At 40.6% G+C, this 18,218-nt stretch overlaps 1 non-coding gene across 1 annotated transcript; it reads left to right on the top strand.

Annotated features, from left to right (window-relative positions):
* The first annotated feature begins 16,989 nt into the window (after positions 1-16,989).
* On the top strand, positions 16,990-17,061 carry TRNAQ-CUG (transfer RNA glutamine (anticodon CUG)). The gene has a single exon. It is a non-coding gene; the product is annotated as a tRNA-Gln (tRNA).
* Positions 17,062-18,218: the final 1,157 nt, after the last annotated feature.

Genomic DNA, 18,218 nt, shown 5'->3' with positions numbered 1-18,218 from the left:
CCAGCATTGTGCATGCCCCATGCCATATTTTTCTGGATATTTTGACAATGGTTGGACAAGGCAGGGATGGGAAACCATTACCGACTAGCGTGTCAATTAAGGTATTTTTTACTGTCTAGCGAGCCATCGGTTGATTTCTTTTAAAATCATCACGTAAACCCTCTGTTGACTTCATTGAGGTATTAGATTGCAAGATATATATAACTTCATTCGATTGAATGTTTCGTGATTTTATTTTGCACACATTATTGAAAATTACATTTAAGAAACAGATCAATTTTAATAATGAACTTTTTTTTTTGCTTCAACCTAGTAAAATTAGTAAAGCGTATGGCCATAGAATTACTTGAGGCATACTTCTTTATTAAATCATAATCTTTATGTCCGCCTCTGTGGTGTAGTGGTTTGCGTGATTAGCTGCCACCCACGGAGGCCCGGGTTCGATTCCGACTCTGCCACTAAATTTGAAAAGCCTCGGGAGGTCAGGTGAGTAGAGGTGGGTTCGATTCCCACCTCAGCTGTTGCTGGAAATAGCTTTCCGTGGTTTCCCATTTCTCCTCAAGGCAAATGCCAGGAAGGTACCTAACTTAAGGCCACGGCCGCTTCCTTCCGTCTTCCATATCAATCCCTTCCAATCTTCTCATTCCCCACATGGCCTCTGTTCTGCATAACAGCTGACGCCGCTTGGGCGAGGTACTGGTCCTCCTCATCAGCTGTATCCCCCCGACCAAACGTCTCACGCTCCAGGACATTGCCCTTGAGGCGGTAAAGGTGAGATCCCTTGCTGTGTAATCAAACCTGGACGGTAAATTCACTGAGTAAAGTAATAATAATAATAATAATAATAATAATAATAATAATAATAATAATAATAATAATAATAATAATAATAATAATTGTACCAGGAGGTACACCCCAACGCCGCGCATTCAAAATCAGCGCCTAAATGAATTCCTCTATTTGTCAAACAGTGAAACTGAAACTACACCAACTTGGAACTTTAATCAGAAGATGTCACCACTAAAATATTGAGTAATTTTGTTATTGTGCAGTTTCCTAACCTGAGTGAATTTCTACTTGTTTTGTTTGACATTCATCAAGAAGTTTGAACATTTCTCCACAGACGACACTACCAAAAGACTATGATCATGCACCCTGGTGCAAAGTGAAAGAACTTATAATTTAAAGTTTTGTATTTCTAGGTTCTTTTAACTGATTGATGTTCATTTATTTTTGGGTTGACAATATTTCCTTTTCCTTCCCGCCAGTTTTGAATCTGGCCAATGAAAAATTTATGTAATTAATTTTCAACCTACCACAGGCTTCTTGTTCTATTCTGAGTGGAACTTAGAAATTGACCAATTAAATTGAGAGGTGTGGCTGGTTTAGTCTTGAAGGATCTCGAACCTTCCCTGAGGGTTTATAAACTGCGGCTTTTCTCGCTTCTTGGCCAACTGATCGACGTCTATTTGAGTGTGTGTTACGCAGGAAGCGGACGGCCTCTTTCGTCGGCAGCTAGAATATCTACAAGGTAATGGCCACATAACTCTATTCTTTCTTGCTACATCCGCAGTTTAACCCAAGGGAAAGGTCCGAGTCTTTAGTTATGTAACAAGCTTTTCTAAAATGTAACTTTCTTCCGGCTAATGTAAAAACCTTCATAAAATCTTTAACTGTAAACCGGGGATAGAGAGTGAAGTACCCTCTCGAGTTCCCCTTCATCTTGGTTTGGGGTGACTACGTTTTTCTCTAGCTGTTTTTCCTACCGTAATGTGTTAATGTAATTTCTATACGAGTCACCTCAGTAGTTTGGAAATAGCCCCTGTTTCATCGGCCTAGAGCCCCTTAAGTTTTTTTTAGTATTCATATCTAGGAGTGCAAGTATACGCCTCCATTCATTTTGTGTTCGGTCCATTAATTTAACCTATTATTCTTATTCCACGAAGGCCCAGTAGGTTGGCTATTTAATACCCCTGTAAAAATTAGTTCCATTTGTAAATGGTGGTTTGAGAGACCCGAGATTGATGTAATGTTGCCTTGAGTAGGCAGTATGGAACCGAAAGCCTGTTAGCTATTTTTCAAATTTTGTAATTCTAAAGAGTACCTCTAGAAGGCTAGAAATTGTATTTCGGGAGCAGGTGCTCCATAAATTATGGAATTTCTGCCCTATAATAAATTTGTGCTCCTTGTAAATTTGAGCTGAGAGCTCAGAAATTGTAAAGCGAGGGGTTTGAAGCCCAGGATTTGTAAAAGTCACTAAAATTTGGTTCTTTCTCTTGTTTCTAGTTTGACAATGTACCTGATACATTATTGTGTTCACTCAGTGAAAGAAAGTTTGAAGTTCTAAAAAGAAAAATATAACCTTTTACGATTTTAATTCCCTTCTTGATGCTGTATGTAGACCCATTCACCCCGGCTCCTTCTTTAACCTCTTTATGCTCCACGGGTATCCCCGTAACAATAATAAGAGTCGTGCCATGAGTAAGGCCTCCCGGTGAAGTTTAAGTTGTCTCTTCGCCGCCTGTGCATCCATTTCTAGTAAAAACTGTGAAGTTTGTGAACCCATAGTCATTTTTTCATTTGAGAACTAGGTGTCTCTGACATCAATATGTTGGCAAAATCTGGGGTTCAGATCCCATTAACAGTCAGAGAGAATGTTTGTATTTACATGCTGTACATACTATGGACCTTCTATCATTTATTTTTTCTCCGAAGTTAGCTAAACTGCGATTAATTTAACCCAACCGTCTAGAGGCGTGATAATAAGTTGATTCACCTATCCTAAACGCTGATATGATTTTTTAAACCCAATCAAAAAAGTTTTCACTAAAATATCTAGATGGTTCTGACAAATCTCTACATAAGTAGCGAATTTAGATCATATGTCGTCTGATCTTGTGGCAGCATTTTTGTGTGTTCTACGTACTAAGTAGAGAGGAAATCTCCTTCGCGAGATGAGAGGCGGGGACTTCGGCACTATGAACAAGGTATGGCGGTCAATTTTATTAAGTGAACTACGGCGTGTGAAGCTAGGAGAGATTTCTAAGTTCCTCGTATTGTGTAATTGCTAGGTCACCGACTACTTTTTCTAAAAAAAACCAAAATGTAAGGTTTCTCCTTTCTATATCAAATGTAACTTCAGTCTTCAGATTTTCTTTCCTCCATAGGAAAGAGTTGAAATAGTTGAAATATAAGGAAGCACGAGTGGTTGCCCTCATTAACCTTCTTTTAATTAATGTGGGGTGACTAAGTTTTCCAACCATCTAAACTCCTACTCGCTTTTCGGCTTTAAATTTTATTTTACTTAATCAGACGGTAGTATGGGATTACCCTCTGTGTCGTAGGGCTTTGCGGTCACTTAGGTCACTTGCTTCACTAATTCGGAGTGCTTGTATTTCCGCCTCCATTTCTCCGTGTATTTTCGGCCTTGTAAGCTTGACCTCAGTGTTCTCTTTCTACGGCCGCTTAGTACAGGTCTTATGCCGCTGAAAAAAATTATTATATTGCCTTCGAGGGTAACATATGCAATTAGATTTATGGGGGTAATTGTGCAGCAGTGTACCTACTGCTTTCAACTGTCATTTGACCGATGCGATCCTGTGAAAAATTTCATAGCCCATAGAAGGGCAAATTGTACTCTTTTCTTTCGTTTGCTAATTGCTTTAAGTCGCACAGACGCAGATAGGTCTTATAGCGACGATGGGACAGGAAAGGCCTAAGAATGGGAAGTAAGTGGCCATGGCATTAAATAAGGTACATCCCCAGCCAGCATTTGCCTGGTGTGAAAATGGGAAACCACAGAAAATCATCTTCAGGGCTGCCGACAGTGGGGTTCGAACCCACTATCTCCCGGATGCGAGCTCACAGCTGTGCGCCCCTAACCACACGGCCAACTCGCCCGGTAAATTGTACTCTAGTGTAAAGTGAATTCCCAGTGATTTAAAAACCTGGGTGTTGTAAAACTTGTTGGAAACCAAGGCTTATTTTTCTGAATTTGTAAATTTCCGAAGAGGTTTCCGTCCACTTGCAAAATTCTGAAGCCTTGCGAGTCAAAACTTTTGACTGTTTCTCTGAAAAAGTGAGTTGTGTTCGATTCTGTAAATACGTATTCTATGTTGTAAATACTTTGAGCCTACGTGCTCCGGATGTTCTGAATAAACCAATGTAAATGTTCAAGTTCCTCAGCTCCTTGTTAAACGAATTGAAGGTAACCGTCTAAGAGTAATTACATTCAGAATTTTAAATACAATGAAAGAAAAGAAAAAACTTCAAATGGGATTTTGTTAGCATTCATTAAATTTTGATTCCCCGTTGCCCAACAATTCACTTCCTCGCACTTCTTTCCGCTCTCTGCTCCGCGGAAATAAGTTGGTAATAATAACTGTAGCATCCCTGGCCGGTTAAACTATGCGCCTTCTGTAAGGCCATCTATGCGAACAAACTTGAACTGGTGTATTACAAGATACTTTGGTATTCAACTGTTCGATGTCTCTATCATCGATTTAATTGCTCCCTCTAGCGGGACGAACTCTAAATACTTTATGAAGGAATGTTTATTTTTGCTGTCGGTAAACCTTCGGTTTTGAGGAATGTTTTGTTTATGTGTCAAAGTTGTCAACACTTCAGCTGGTTCCTTTTTCAATAGTAATCAATCTATCAGAAACTTGCAAATATTTTCTCTAGCCAATTAAAATAGGGGGTGTGTGCAGGAATTCATCCTATCAGTAAAGAGTTCTGGAAGCTTCCCCTTAAAAATACTATAATATCTGGGCACTTACGGCCGCATTGTCTGAATTGCTACATTGTGAGGAGGGTGAATTGATGTGAACCAGGAGTCAGGGGCGCGGGTGGCGTTAGGAAGGCCAAGCAACTCAAGGTAATGGCAGCATTTTCATAGCTATGTGATAGCTCCTGCGTGTAGTTTGAGGGGAAGGTTTCAACCTATTTTTATTTATGTAAATTTCCAAATTTGGTGGTTTAAATGTAGAATTTTTTGGCAAGTCTGAGGACTCTATCCTAATCCCTACTGGGAAATATGTAATGTAAGGTTCCCATTCAACTTGGCATAGGGTGACTACAGTTTTCACAACCTCTAAATTTCTTTAATCATACTTGGCTTTAATATTTCTTACTTAGTCACCCCGGTGTAGAATAGGTTTATCCTCTGTATCATTGGGCCATAAGCCTACTTAGGGTTTTAACTATTTCTATAAGGAGGTCAAGTGTTTCGCCTCTTGGCCCGTTGTTTATGTCCTGTCATGTTCAATCTGTTCTTTTTACATGAAGGCCATTTAGTATGGACAATCACGCACCGATTTATTCGATAATTGTTTCTGGTGTTAGTTCCCTTTAGAAACAGTTAGTTATAAACTGTTGAGCAAAAGATAAGCGCACATCGGAGCTACTTGATGTAAATACTTCAATTGTGGACAACCGACAGGTTGTTAGATGTAAATTAAGCGCACCATACGAAACTGATGCCTCTGCGAGGCTGGACTATGGTACTTCTTGGAGTGGAGACTCCTATGTCGTATAAATGGTCGGAGCAGAACATGCACTGTATAAAATATTGTTCCTGTCAAGGGCAATAACGCTCTTTTCTATCTAAATCAATTAAATTGTTAACAATAATCAATTTTGTACCTGATTCTCGGACGTTTTAGTCCTTATTATTGCTAGAGCAGACGAGCTCATTCATATTGTGGATATTCATTCAGATTTTCTATTTGTCAATTTTTAAGTTAGAAAAAAAGGAAGGTAGTAAAATTTCAAAATTTATTGTGTTAAGTTTTGCCTGGTTAATTCCTTGTCTACCCATTCAACCCAGGCGCTTCTTATCCCTCTGAAATCCATGGAATACGCAGAATAATAATAATAATAATAATAATAATAATAATAATAATAATAATAATAATAATAATTTTACGGCCCACTAACTAATATTCCTGTGGGAAACCACGGAAAACCATTTCGAGGATGACTGAGGTGGGAATCGAACCCCCTCTTCCCAGTTGACCTCCCGAGGCTTAGAGAACGGCTTTGCAGTCCTCGTACCACTTCTTGAATTTCGTTGCAGAACCGGGAATCGAACCCGGGACTCCGAAGGTAGCAGGTATTCACACTAACCACTACACCATTGAGGCAGACGAAAATTGAAATACGCATGCGAAAGACGAGAAAGAATTAAGCTAATAAAGGATGAAGCATGACGCGTAGTTAACACATTGCCTAGCACGGCCGACAGGCAAACAACTGGTCACATTCATTCACCACGTGATACACTTCGTTAAATTCGCAACATGGTTGTTGTTTCTAGGCACCAGTCTGGACATCCCCTCTTTCGAAAATAGCACTGTAAGAAAGAACTTCTGTTTATTGTCAATCCCACGCATTCATATGGACAACAGAGACATTTGGAAAGCCCTGAGAGTCTTCAGTAGCTGCGTTAGAATTGTTTGGAGAGAGCTGAGTATGGATAAATATTGGTTGAGCGTTCGGTCCTCTACGGTGGCTGCACATTGACGACCGTGTAGAGGAAGTGCTCCCGCATTACTCTGTCAACCACAGTTCATCACTTCTGAAGTCACGTCCGGAAACTATTCACTTCTTAGGCAAGAGAAATATTGTGGGAATAAAATCTATAGCACATTTTAAACTAGTGTATAGTGATCACGAAACAAAGCGGGTCAGTGAAACAACACTGCTGCTACATGACTCTCTGGTAAACGGCAAGAAATATCCCATTGACCACACAGGAAACGTTTGTCTCAGGGGGATATGTTAGAAATTCTATGAATGGCTTTTTCCGAAACATTGTTATACTGTATTTTGGGCTCGGGGTCTATCTGGAATTAGCATCATCAAGTTCCCGACACCATGCCAACCAGTGTTTATGTTTTACTACTAGGTCAGTAGCGCCATCTTCTCACTGTGCACTTTCTTTCTATAACTGAAAGCTTGAGAAAATCTTGTATCAAGTCAACCCCGTTCTACTCCTCAGTCCAGAATTAAAATCCTTGCTTGATCTGGCCAGAAAACGAACCCAGGACTTTGGAATAAGAGATAGGGACGCTACCTCTACACGGCACGGCTGGCTAATAGTAATTATATTTGTATTATATTTACGATAGAATGCCTTTGATTTCCTTAGAAGTCCGACTCGTTGGCTGAATGGTCAGTTCAGAGGGTCCCAGGTTCGATTCCCGGCCAGGTAGGGGATTTTAACCTTAATTGGTTAATTCCAGTTACTCGGGGGCTGGGTGTGTGTGGCGTATTCAACATTAGAAATTAACCTAGGTAGGGCCTGCATCTTCACACACATGCAGGTCGCCTAATAGACCGTCTACTAGAAAAAGACCTGCACCAGGTCTCTCCGGAGGCCATACGCCATTATCATTTCCTTAGAATCTCTGAACCTTACCATTCTTTTGCGGATACACTGATTTTCCTTATGATTTATCGGAAATCCATATTTTCTTTTGTGGTTGGAGTCAAAGGATGCATTATCTGTTCCCCTGCATGTTGTAAGAGGCTACATCCGCACAAATAAAAATGGGGAACACCTCATTAAATATTGTCAAAATTTTAACCTCAAAATTATGTCAACGCAATTTCAAAAGCCAAGACAAAAACTTACAACGTGGAAAGCACCCAACGCAGTGTGGGGAGAATTCCAGATTAACCATGTGGCCATTTCCAAGAAATACGTGGGAAATTTTAAATGTCAGAACGCGTAAAGAATTCTTAGAGTCTGATCATTATTTACTACAAGTTAAGATTGGCCAACCCCAGGAGAGAAAAAGATAGCGCAAAACAAAATAGCCAAACCTGATCCGGAATACTTGAAGATAAAGAGGGATAAAATCGTTGAAGAAATTCATAGGCATTCAACAGACACTTGGACAGACCTTGCGAAGGCAGTTCAGAAGGCAATACGCTGGGGACAACCTCCTAGAAAACGAAAAGGATGGTGGAACATAATTTGTGATCAAGCTATTGAGAGAAGAAAACAAGCATGGGAGAAGTTCAGCAGTAATAGAACATCAGAAACATGGAAGGAATTTCACTAAGTTCAGATACAATCATCAAAGGAAATCAGAAGAGAAAAACGAGCATACGACAATAACAGGCTAAAAGAAATTGAGGAAGATTTCAAGAGAAATAATACAAGAAATTTTTACAGGACTTTCAAAGAAAATATTAAGGGCTGTCAACCTCCTAGCCTCTGCTTCCGAAGAACAGATGATCCCTGGAAAGAAACACGAAAGAAAACTGTAAAATTCTCAGACATTACTTTGATAAACTTCTTAATTTCAAGAAACCCACAGAAAAACTAACATTCCAAAGAACTACATCCAACCCCGATTCTAATCCACCCACAATAGAAGAGATAGAGGAAATCATAAAACAAATTAAAAATAACAGAGCAGCAGGAGAGGATGGTATTATCGCCGAGATCTGGAAGCTCCAAGATGAAAACATCACCAAAAACATCCATAATATTATCACAGAAATTTGGGTCACAGAGAAAGTGCCAGAGGAATGGAAATGTGCATTAATCCATCCATTACATAAGAAGGGTCATAAGGCAGATTCAAATAATTACAGAGGAATTTCGCTAGTACCAGTTGCGTACAAAATTTTCTTTAAGGTGCTATTAAACAGGCTAGAACCACAAGCAGATCCACAAATAGGGGAATACCAGGCAGGTTTCAGAAAAGGGTGATCATGCATCGAACAGATCTGGAACTTGAGAACACTTTTGAAAGTCATTCAAACAAGAAACACTGTAGTAACCTTTGTGGATTTGAACAAAAGTGTACGGCCCTATAGACAGACAGACGCTCTTTGACGTCCTGGAAGAATATGGCATTGACAGAAAAACCAGAGCACTCATACAACAGATGCTTACAGACACCACCTCCAAGATCAAGTTCATGGGTGAAATTTCGAAACCCTTCCAGACACAAACAGATGTCCGACAAGGAGATGGGCTCTCACCAATCTTGTTCAACATGGTGTTTAGACAAAATTATCAAGCAGTGGGAGGAACAAGTTGAAGGAATACAGCTGGGAAGAACACGTGAAACAAAAACCATCATAAAATGTCTGGCATTTGGAGATGGCATAGCCATATTCAGCAATAATACACAGGAGACAAAGGAAGCACTGGTATGCTTGCATGAAATAGCTGCCAAAAGAGGTCTACAGATATCTTACGAGAAGACCCAATACATGGAACGACAGAACAGCAATGTGAACACCATGCATACTGTATACGGATCTGTAAAAAGAGTCGAAAAATGTAAATATTTAGGGGAATTCATACAAATGGAAGGATCAAACAAGGCATCTAACACAGAACGAACGGAAAAACTCCAGACAGAATACAAACTCACATGGTCACATTATAATAAGAAAAGCTATTAAGACAGGCCAAACTTAGATACTACAACACAGTCGTATTACCGGAAGCATTGTATGCGTCAGAAATGACCACAATTGGAGCATCAGGCATCAAAGAGACAGAAAAAATTCTCAGAAAAATATTTGGACCAATACACAGAGATGGCATATGGATGAAACGACCTACCGAAGAGCTGTACCAGCATACTGCCGGACTCGCAGACATGATCAGGAAACGCAGACTAACTTTCTATGGGCACATACAGAGAATGGACATCAATAGACTTACGAAGAAAATATTTGATGTAGTAAACAGTTCAAGCAAGAAAACAAATTGGTATCGTGAAATAGAGGAAGACTGGGAATCAACAGGTGGGAATCAACAGGAAAACGATAGGAGATAGAAAAAATTCAGAAACAAAATTAGGAATACAAAATTTATAGTAAATGAGAAGAAGAAGACAGGAACATTGTGGACAGAACAAAGGAAATAGGAGCACAGCCAAAGGATGAAGAGATTTTGGGAAGAGAAGAGGAAGAAGGGAAATAAGTGAAAATTGTGTCATCATGAGATATTCGAGTTCAAACACAGTCCATAAGGGTAAAAATGATATGAATGAATGAAATGATATGAGTAAAGAAGTTCAATCAGAAATAAGGCTTTTTGGGGATGATGTTATTCTGTATAGAGTAATAAATAAGTTATATGTGTGTGAGCAATTGCAAAATGACCTCTATAATGTTGTGAGATGGACAGTACGAAATGGTCGGAGATCACCCAGAACAAATCGAGCTGCTTTTGTTTTGATTTTTTCGAGTTCTTGAAACAAGTAATCCTGGTGAGGGTTCCGTACACTGGAACCATACTCTAGTTGGGCTCTTACCAGAGACTTGTATGCCCTCTCCTTTACATACTTACTACAACACCTAAACCTCCTCAATACCATGCGCCATGGTACCCTTTATTTACAATTATATTTATGTGATTACCCCAATGAAGATCTTTCCTTATATTAACACCTAGGTACATACTTACAATGATCACCAAAAGGAACTTTCACTCCATCAACGCAGTAATTAAAACTGAAAGAATTTTTCCTATTTGTGAAACTTACAACCTGATGTTAACCCCGTTTATCATCAGTCACGTAGAACTGAGGGTATGGTGGCAATTGTCACGGTATCAACAGTCACTTAAAACTGAAGCTTGGTGGATATTAACACGATATCGACAGTCACGTAGGGTTTGGTGGCAACTGTCACGGTATCAACAGTCACGTATAACTGAAGGTTGGTGGCAATTATCACGATATCGACGTAGAACTGAGGGTTTGGTGGCAATCATCACGATATCAACAGTCACGTAGAACTGAGGGTTTGGTGACAATTATCACGATATCAACAGTCACATAGAACTGAGGATTTGGTGGCAATTATCACGATATCAACAGTCACATAGAACTGAGGATTTGGTGGCAATTATCACGATATCAACAGTCACATAGAACTGAGGGTTTGGTGGCAATTATCACGATATCAACAATCACGTAGGACTGAATGTTTGGTGGCAATGACCACGATGAACAGTCACGCAGAACGGAATGTTTGGTGGCAATTATCACGATATCAACAGTCACATAGAACTGAGGATTTGGTGGCAATTATCACGATATCAACAGTCACATAGAACTGAGGATTTGGTGGCAATTATCACGATATCAACAGCCACGTAGAACTGAGGGTTTGGTGACAATTATCACGATATCAACAGCCACGTAGAACTGAGGGTTTGGTGGCAATCATCACGACATCAACAGTCACGTATAACTAAATGTTTGGTGGCAATTATCACGATATCAACAGTCACGTATAACTAAATGTTTGGTGGCAATTATCACGATATCAACAGTCACGTAGAACTGAGGGTTTGGTGACAATTATCACGATATCAACAGCCACGTAGAACTGAGGGTTTGGTGGCAATCATCACGATATCAACAGTCACGCAGAACTGAGGATTTGGTGGCAATTATCACGATATCAACAGTCACATAGAACTGAGGATTTGGTGGCAATTATCACGATATCAACAGTCACGTAGAACTGAGGATTTGGTGGCAATTATCACGATATCAACAGTCACGTAGAACTGAGGATTTGGTGGCAATCATCACGATATCAACAGTCACGTATAACTAAATGTTTGGTGGCAATTATCACGATATCAACAGTCACGTAGAACTGAGGGTTTGGTGACAATTATCACGATATCAACAGCCACGTAGAACTGAGGGTTTGGTGGCAATCATCACGATATCAACAGTCACGCAGAACTGAGGATTTGGTGGCAATTATCACGATATCAACAGTCACATAGAACTGAGGATTTGGTGGCAATTATCACGATATCAACAGTCACGTAGAACTGAGGATTTGGTGGCAATTATCACGATATCAACAGTCACATAGAACTGAGGATTTGGTGGCAATTATCACGATATCAACAGTCACATAGAACTGAGGATTTGGTGGCAATTATCACGATATCAACAGTCGTGTAGAACTGACGACTTGGTGGCAATTATCACGATATCAACAGTCACATAGAACTGAGGATTTGGTGGCAATTATCACGATATCAACAGCCACGTAGAACTGAGGATTTGATGGCAATGATCACGATATCAACAGTCACGTAGAACTGAGGATTTGGTGGCAATGATCACGATATCAACAGTCATGTAGAACTGACGATTTGGTGGCAATTATCACGACATCGACGTAGAACTGAGGGTTTGGTGGCAATTATCACGAAATCAACAGTCATGTAGAACTGAGGGTTTGGTGGCAATTATCACGATATCAACAGTCACGTAGAACTGAGGGTTTGGTGGCAATTATCACGATATCAACAGTCATGTAGAACTGAGGATTTGGTGGCAATTATCACGATATCAACAGTCACGTAGAACTGAGGGTTTGGTGGCAATCATCACGAAATCAACAGTCACGTAGAACTGAGGATTTGGTGGCAATTATCACGATATCAACAGTCACGTAGAACTGAGGATTTGGTGGCAATTATCACGATATCACCGATCACTTAGGACTGAGGATTTGGTGGCAATTATCACGATATCAACAGTCACGTAGAGCTGAGGATTTGGTGGCAATTATCACGATATCAACAGTCACGTAGAACTGAAGGTTGGTGGCAAATATCACGATATCAACAATCACGTGTAACTAAATGTTTGGTGGCAACTATCACGATATGAACTGTCTCATAAAACTGAAGGTCCCGTCGCTGTGGCCACAAAAAGGACAATCACGTATATTTACAAATTTGCCTCTTTCCGTTTGATTCAAGTGAATTGACCGTCTTTGCGTAGCTGTAAGACACAATTGCTGTAAACAGATAGAGACCATGACAGAAGCTGCTTTGTGTCACCGTATCAGCTCTAGGTAACGCTTGGTTGTTCACGTGCAGGAAGTTGAACATTTCTTTCATATGCATCCTGTTTTTCCTCACATAAATGACTCAAGTGGATAACCATGAGACAAAAGGATCAGTAACGAATTACATCCTGTAAGTAAACTTACGGCTGCCTGCGAAACATCTTCCGGGCTCTTATTTATTTTCCATTGAAACACTCGGGAGATATTCCGTGATCAATTTTTATTTAGGAGTAATTATAAGCTACGAAGGGAAACATTGATACATACTCGTACATACACACATACATACATACATACATACATACATACATACATACATACATATTTCTTCATTAACGACTGTCATAACTTTCAGTGTTTATGTTTTTTGTTGGTTTCTTTCTTTTGCTATTTGCTTTATGTCTCGCCGACACAGATAGGTCTTATGGTGACGATGGGATAAGAAAGGCCTAGGGGTTGGAAGGAAGTGGCCGTAGCCTTAATTAAGGTACAGCCCCAGCATTTGCCTGGTGTGAAAATGGGAAACCTCGGAAGACCATCAACAGGGCTGCCACAAGTGGGATTCGAACCCACTAACTGCCGGATGCAAGCTCACAGCCGCGCGCCCCTAACCGCACGCTCCACTCGCCCGGTAAGGAGGAGATGTTGTAACAACAAAATTAGGTGACAAATTAACGCAATTTTGACACTACTTGACACGGTTAAAGATATAGCAATCTACGTTTCGGAACCTACATATCCCTAATTTCGTGCCACTTACAGTTACCACCAATATAACAAATGAGTACCAACTAATCTTACCACTAATTAAGAAACATTGCATTTACACTAGAAATACAAATAAAACTTCGGTGAACCCTACATTACAGTCAATACAACACTCCTTCCAGCCAGCCAACCAGCCAGCATCCTCTATCTTCGTACCAGCAATATTAAAAGAAACGTTTTGACTGGGCTGGAGGGAGGAGCATTACACGGTGTTGCCACATTCCTGCATTCCTTTCTCTTTCCCTCCGCTTCCGGTTCAATTGTTTGTTCGTTCAGACCGCAGTGTTCTGTTGTACGTAAGATGTTTGACAACTCGAAGCAACACGAGCCGGCCAGCAGTCCTATCTCCATGGCAACCGCAGTGGGTCCGCCCTCGTTTCCATGGCAACCATACCCCCTACTCCCTTCTCTCCACCCAGGCAGGCAGTAAACGGACCTCCCTCTAAGAACTCTCAGAACTCATCTTTCAATATTACGCTTATCATACGCCATAGCGCTAATGATAATTACTGCCGATTGATCCATTCGTCTTTGTGGTTTGATACAATTTTAGAACTTTGAAGTATCTCACACACTTCACTGCACACGCAGAAACCATGTTTATAGTATACATTTCACAAACAAATTTACCCTTCTTATTAGTGACGCGTTTCAAAAATAATCCTCCCAAATCGGAATGAGATTATTAACAGTTTGTACGTCAGACAAACTCCATCGGGTGTACCTTATGCTTATTCAAACCAGTTTTATGAAATATTAGTGGAGAAGCACGCACTTGACATAGGCTACAAGTTATGTGATTATTGTTGAAAGCTGTCAACATTTACTAAAGTCGTTTTGCCTCTTCCTTGAAATAACTGTTGTAACCAAGGTTGAATATTTACAAACACAACTTTTATTGCTTCACTTTATGATATTTACATAAATAACTGAAATTTATTTTGAAGCAAAAAGGAATATTGAATCTTGAGAAAAGTTTGTCTTTATACAATATGTACAGGTTTACAGTCTTTATATACACTTCTATCTTGAAAAGATAGTCTTTGTGAATTGACACGATGATAGTCGAGAACTATCTGGCACACTAACATGAATGTCTTTGAGAGTCCTTGTTTGTTGAAGTGCCTGAATTCCTAAAAAGCAAGTTCAATTGATTGAAGAAATTCCACCTAGCGAAACTAAGGGAGCTTGCATAAATTAGGGAATGAAATGGCTTGTAAAAGAATTACGGAACATAGGCAGCGGAAACAGGTAAGGGAACGGTGACCAGAGGTGAAACCTCGTACTGCCAGAAATTCAGTCCACCTGGTCGAAGCACATTTTCAAGAGGAGTAGCCTCCGTGCTCGACGTAGGGTGTATTCTGGAGCTGGACACCGGGCAAGTGGGCAATTGAGCAGGCAGGGAGCTCCTATTTATAGTACACTCGATGGTCAGGCACGCGCACTGAGGGCTGCGCGTCGAAGCTAGCAGAATGATACACAGGCGCGCGTGCAGCTGGCTGGTGGAGCGAGAAAGGGAGCGCCGGACATACAACAATAACATCAAGTCCCGTCTAAATCCGTAGACTAAAAATAATCAGAGTCTCTAACTCTACTTGGCGAAACACGAAACCGTCAACAGTCACGAACACCGACTGTCCACTGACAAATGTTAGTGACTTTTTCCCCCCACGACACCATAGGCACTTATATGACAGTTTGTAGGGACGGGGGGGGGGAGACCTGGGGGTACGTAGTATTTTTAATATTTTGGAAGATAAATGGCAACTTTTATTCTGCGGTAGAATAACCTACGGTATCCCCTGCCTGTTGGTGGGGGACGGTACTACCGCTTCTACGTAATACTGACTTTTAAATCATTTTCTTGAAAGGAAAAAGCCTGACTACACTAGATTTTTGCCTTTGCCTGAGAGCTAGAAGGGGGAAACGGGCCCACCTTGCCCCCGGGTATGGGCACCCTTGCGACGACACCTATTATTTAATCACTCCAATGAAACCTTGATTTGGCTTGTCAACAAAATTTTCTTCAATGTCAATTTGCAATACCAAATCTGGAGCATAACACTGCAGTTTATAATGATAACAGGAGTCTTACTAATTAATTTACCACAAGCGTCCCGACGACATCACGTTCGCTTTCCATGGGATCCATCAGCTGTATCACGCACGGTGTCTTGAGTGCTAAGTTCCCAACTGATCTCGTCGTCTTTTAATGTAATCCACGAACATTTTAGGTGTAATGTCCAACAATTATTGGAATTTCTGACGTTGTGACTTAGTTGAATGTCTATTCAACAGCAATCTTCTGGGGAAAGAAAATAGTTTCCTACGCGGACAAAAGTCATCAGAACTGCTGCCATTGGTTGGAGTACCGTCAAGGAAAACATATTCTTGTATTATTAGACAGCCCGAATGAGGGTAGGAATACTCTCTCTCTCTCTCTCTCTCTCTCCCTTGCAAAGCCAAAGTGATTGGCTCTCTCTCGCTTACAGCCCCGAGACAATGGTTGCAGAATGTAGGCTCTTCTTCTTCTTCTTCTTCTTCTTCTTATTATTATTATTATTATTATTATCATCATCATCATCATCGGTTTTTCCCTCGGACTTAGCGAGGGATCCCACCTCTACCGCCTCAAGGGCAGTGTCCTGGAGCGTCAGACTCTTGGTCGTGGGATACAACTGGGGAGTATGACCAGTACCTCGCCCAGGCGGCCTCACCTGCTATGCTGAACAGGGGCCTTGTGGAGGGATGGGAAGATTGGAAGGGATAGGCAAGGAAGAGGGAAGGAAGCGGCCGTGGCCTTCAGTTAGGTACCATCCCGGCATTCGCCTGGAGGAGAAGTGGGAAACCACGGAAAACCACTTCCAGGATGGCTGAGGTGGGAATCGAACCCACCTCTACTCAGTTGACCTCCCGAGGCTGAGTGGACCCCGTTCCAGCCCTCCTACCACTTTTCAAATTTCGTGGCAGAGCCGGGAATCGAACCCGGGCCTCCGGGGGTGGCAGCTAATCACGCTAACCACTACACCACAGAGGCGGACATTATTATTATTATTATTATTATTATTATTATTATTATTATTATTATTATTATTATTATTATTATTATTATTATATTATTATTATTATTATTATTATTATTATTATTATTATTATTATTATTATTATTATGAAACAGGACGATTGCTACAACTATCACTCTGAATCAACTTTATCAGCCTGAAATCATCAATCATATAATCAATTTATATAACGATCTGCGATCTCACCGGATAATTTTCCCCTCCAATTACAACTTTAGAAACCTTCGTATTCTGAGACAGAACAGCGCTTTGTTGGGCACTTTGTAAACGGTGAGGTCCCATGGTGTAATGGTTAGCACTCTGGACTCTGAATCCAGCGATCCGAGTTCAAATCTCGGTGGGGCCTAGAACTTTTATTTCGAGTTTCTTAATAATTTCTCGCATGCATTTCTTTCCCTTCTGAAAGATTATCTAATATTGGTGTTGCGGAGTTATCCGTGGTAGTTAGAGGTGAAAGAAGGTGCTGGGATGAATAGGACTCAATCTACGAAATTAAAGTTAAATTTTAAAATTTAACAAGGTTATATTTTTCTTTTCAAGATCAAGAAATAACAAATATAACAGGTACACAGTAGCCTAACAACAAATCGAGAATGTTCAATTACAGTGTTACGAGATTTGGGCTCCGAGAGCCAGACACACAATTCTTGAGCAGTAAGCCCAACTTTACCCAAATACAAGATTCGACAAAGGGGCAGAAAACCCCAATCATGCCCAGGAGCACTTGCTCCCAATTACCTAATAAAGCCTCCTCGAGGCACAAAATCAACTTTTAAGAAAGAGCAAACCCGCTCTCAAAATTCAAGCCTATCAAAGGCCACCCCGAACTCCACCTTTAAGCTGTCCTCCAATTACAATAACACAGGGGTAAAAATACCCAACCTACTGAGGCCTATTCAGTGAAGAAACAGGACAATTACATGGCCTCCAAAAATACCGCAACTTGAGAGGAGGCGAAACTGCACTCCTAATACATTTTGTTTAAAACCTACTTGGCACTAGGCCGTTAATGCAAGGGCTAATCCCATACTAAAGAGGTGACACGATAGGAAAACTTATTACATTTCGAAACGAAGAAAAATGGTTGAGAAAACGTAGTCACCTCAAGAACAATATGAAAGGGAGCTCGAGAGGGTAGGCACTCTCTATCCCAATTTGTAGTTTAAAGAGATAGAATTTATACCAAGAGTCTTTTACATTTTAAAGGAAAGTTACATGATAAAAGTTTCGAACCCGCCCCGAGGGTTAAACGGCTGAGCTAGCAAGAAAGAAGTTATAAGGCGGCCATTACCTGGTGGTTGAACTGCTGCCCGAAGAAAGAGGCGCTTCCCGCCCCCTGCTACATAATTTACACACTGATAGAGACCCGAAAATCAGCAGTTTATATACCCTCGCGGAATATTCGAGACCTTTCAGGAATGAGAACACCCGCCCACAAGCCTTTTATTGGACGACCAAAAGATTACATGTCAGAAGTGAAGAAGAAAACCAGGATTGGTGGAA

This window comes from Anabrus simplex, chromosome 4 (assembly GCF_040414725.1).
Source record: "Anabrus simplex isolate iqAnaSimp1 chromosome 4, ASM4041472v1, whole genome shotgun sequence".
Taxonomy (NCBI): domain Eukaryota; kingdom Metazoa; phylum Arthropoda; class Insecta; order Orthoptera; family Tettigoniidae; genus Anabrus; species Anabrus simplex.
This window is presented reverse-complemented; position numbering and strand designations above follow the sequence as displayed.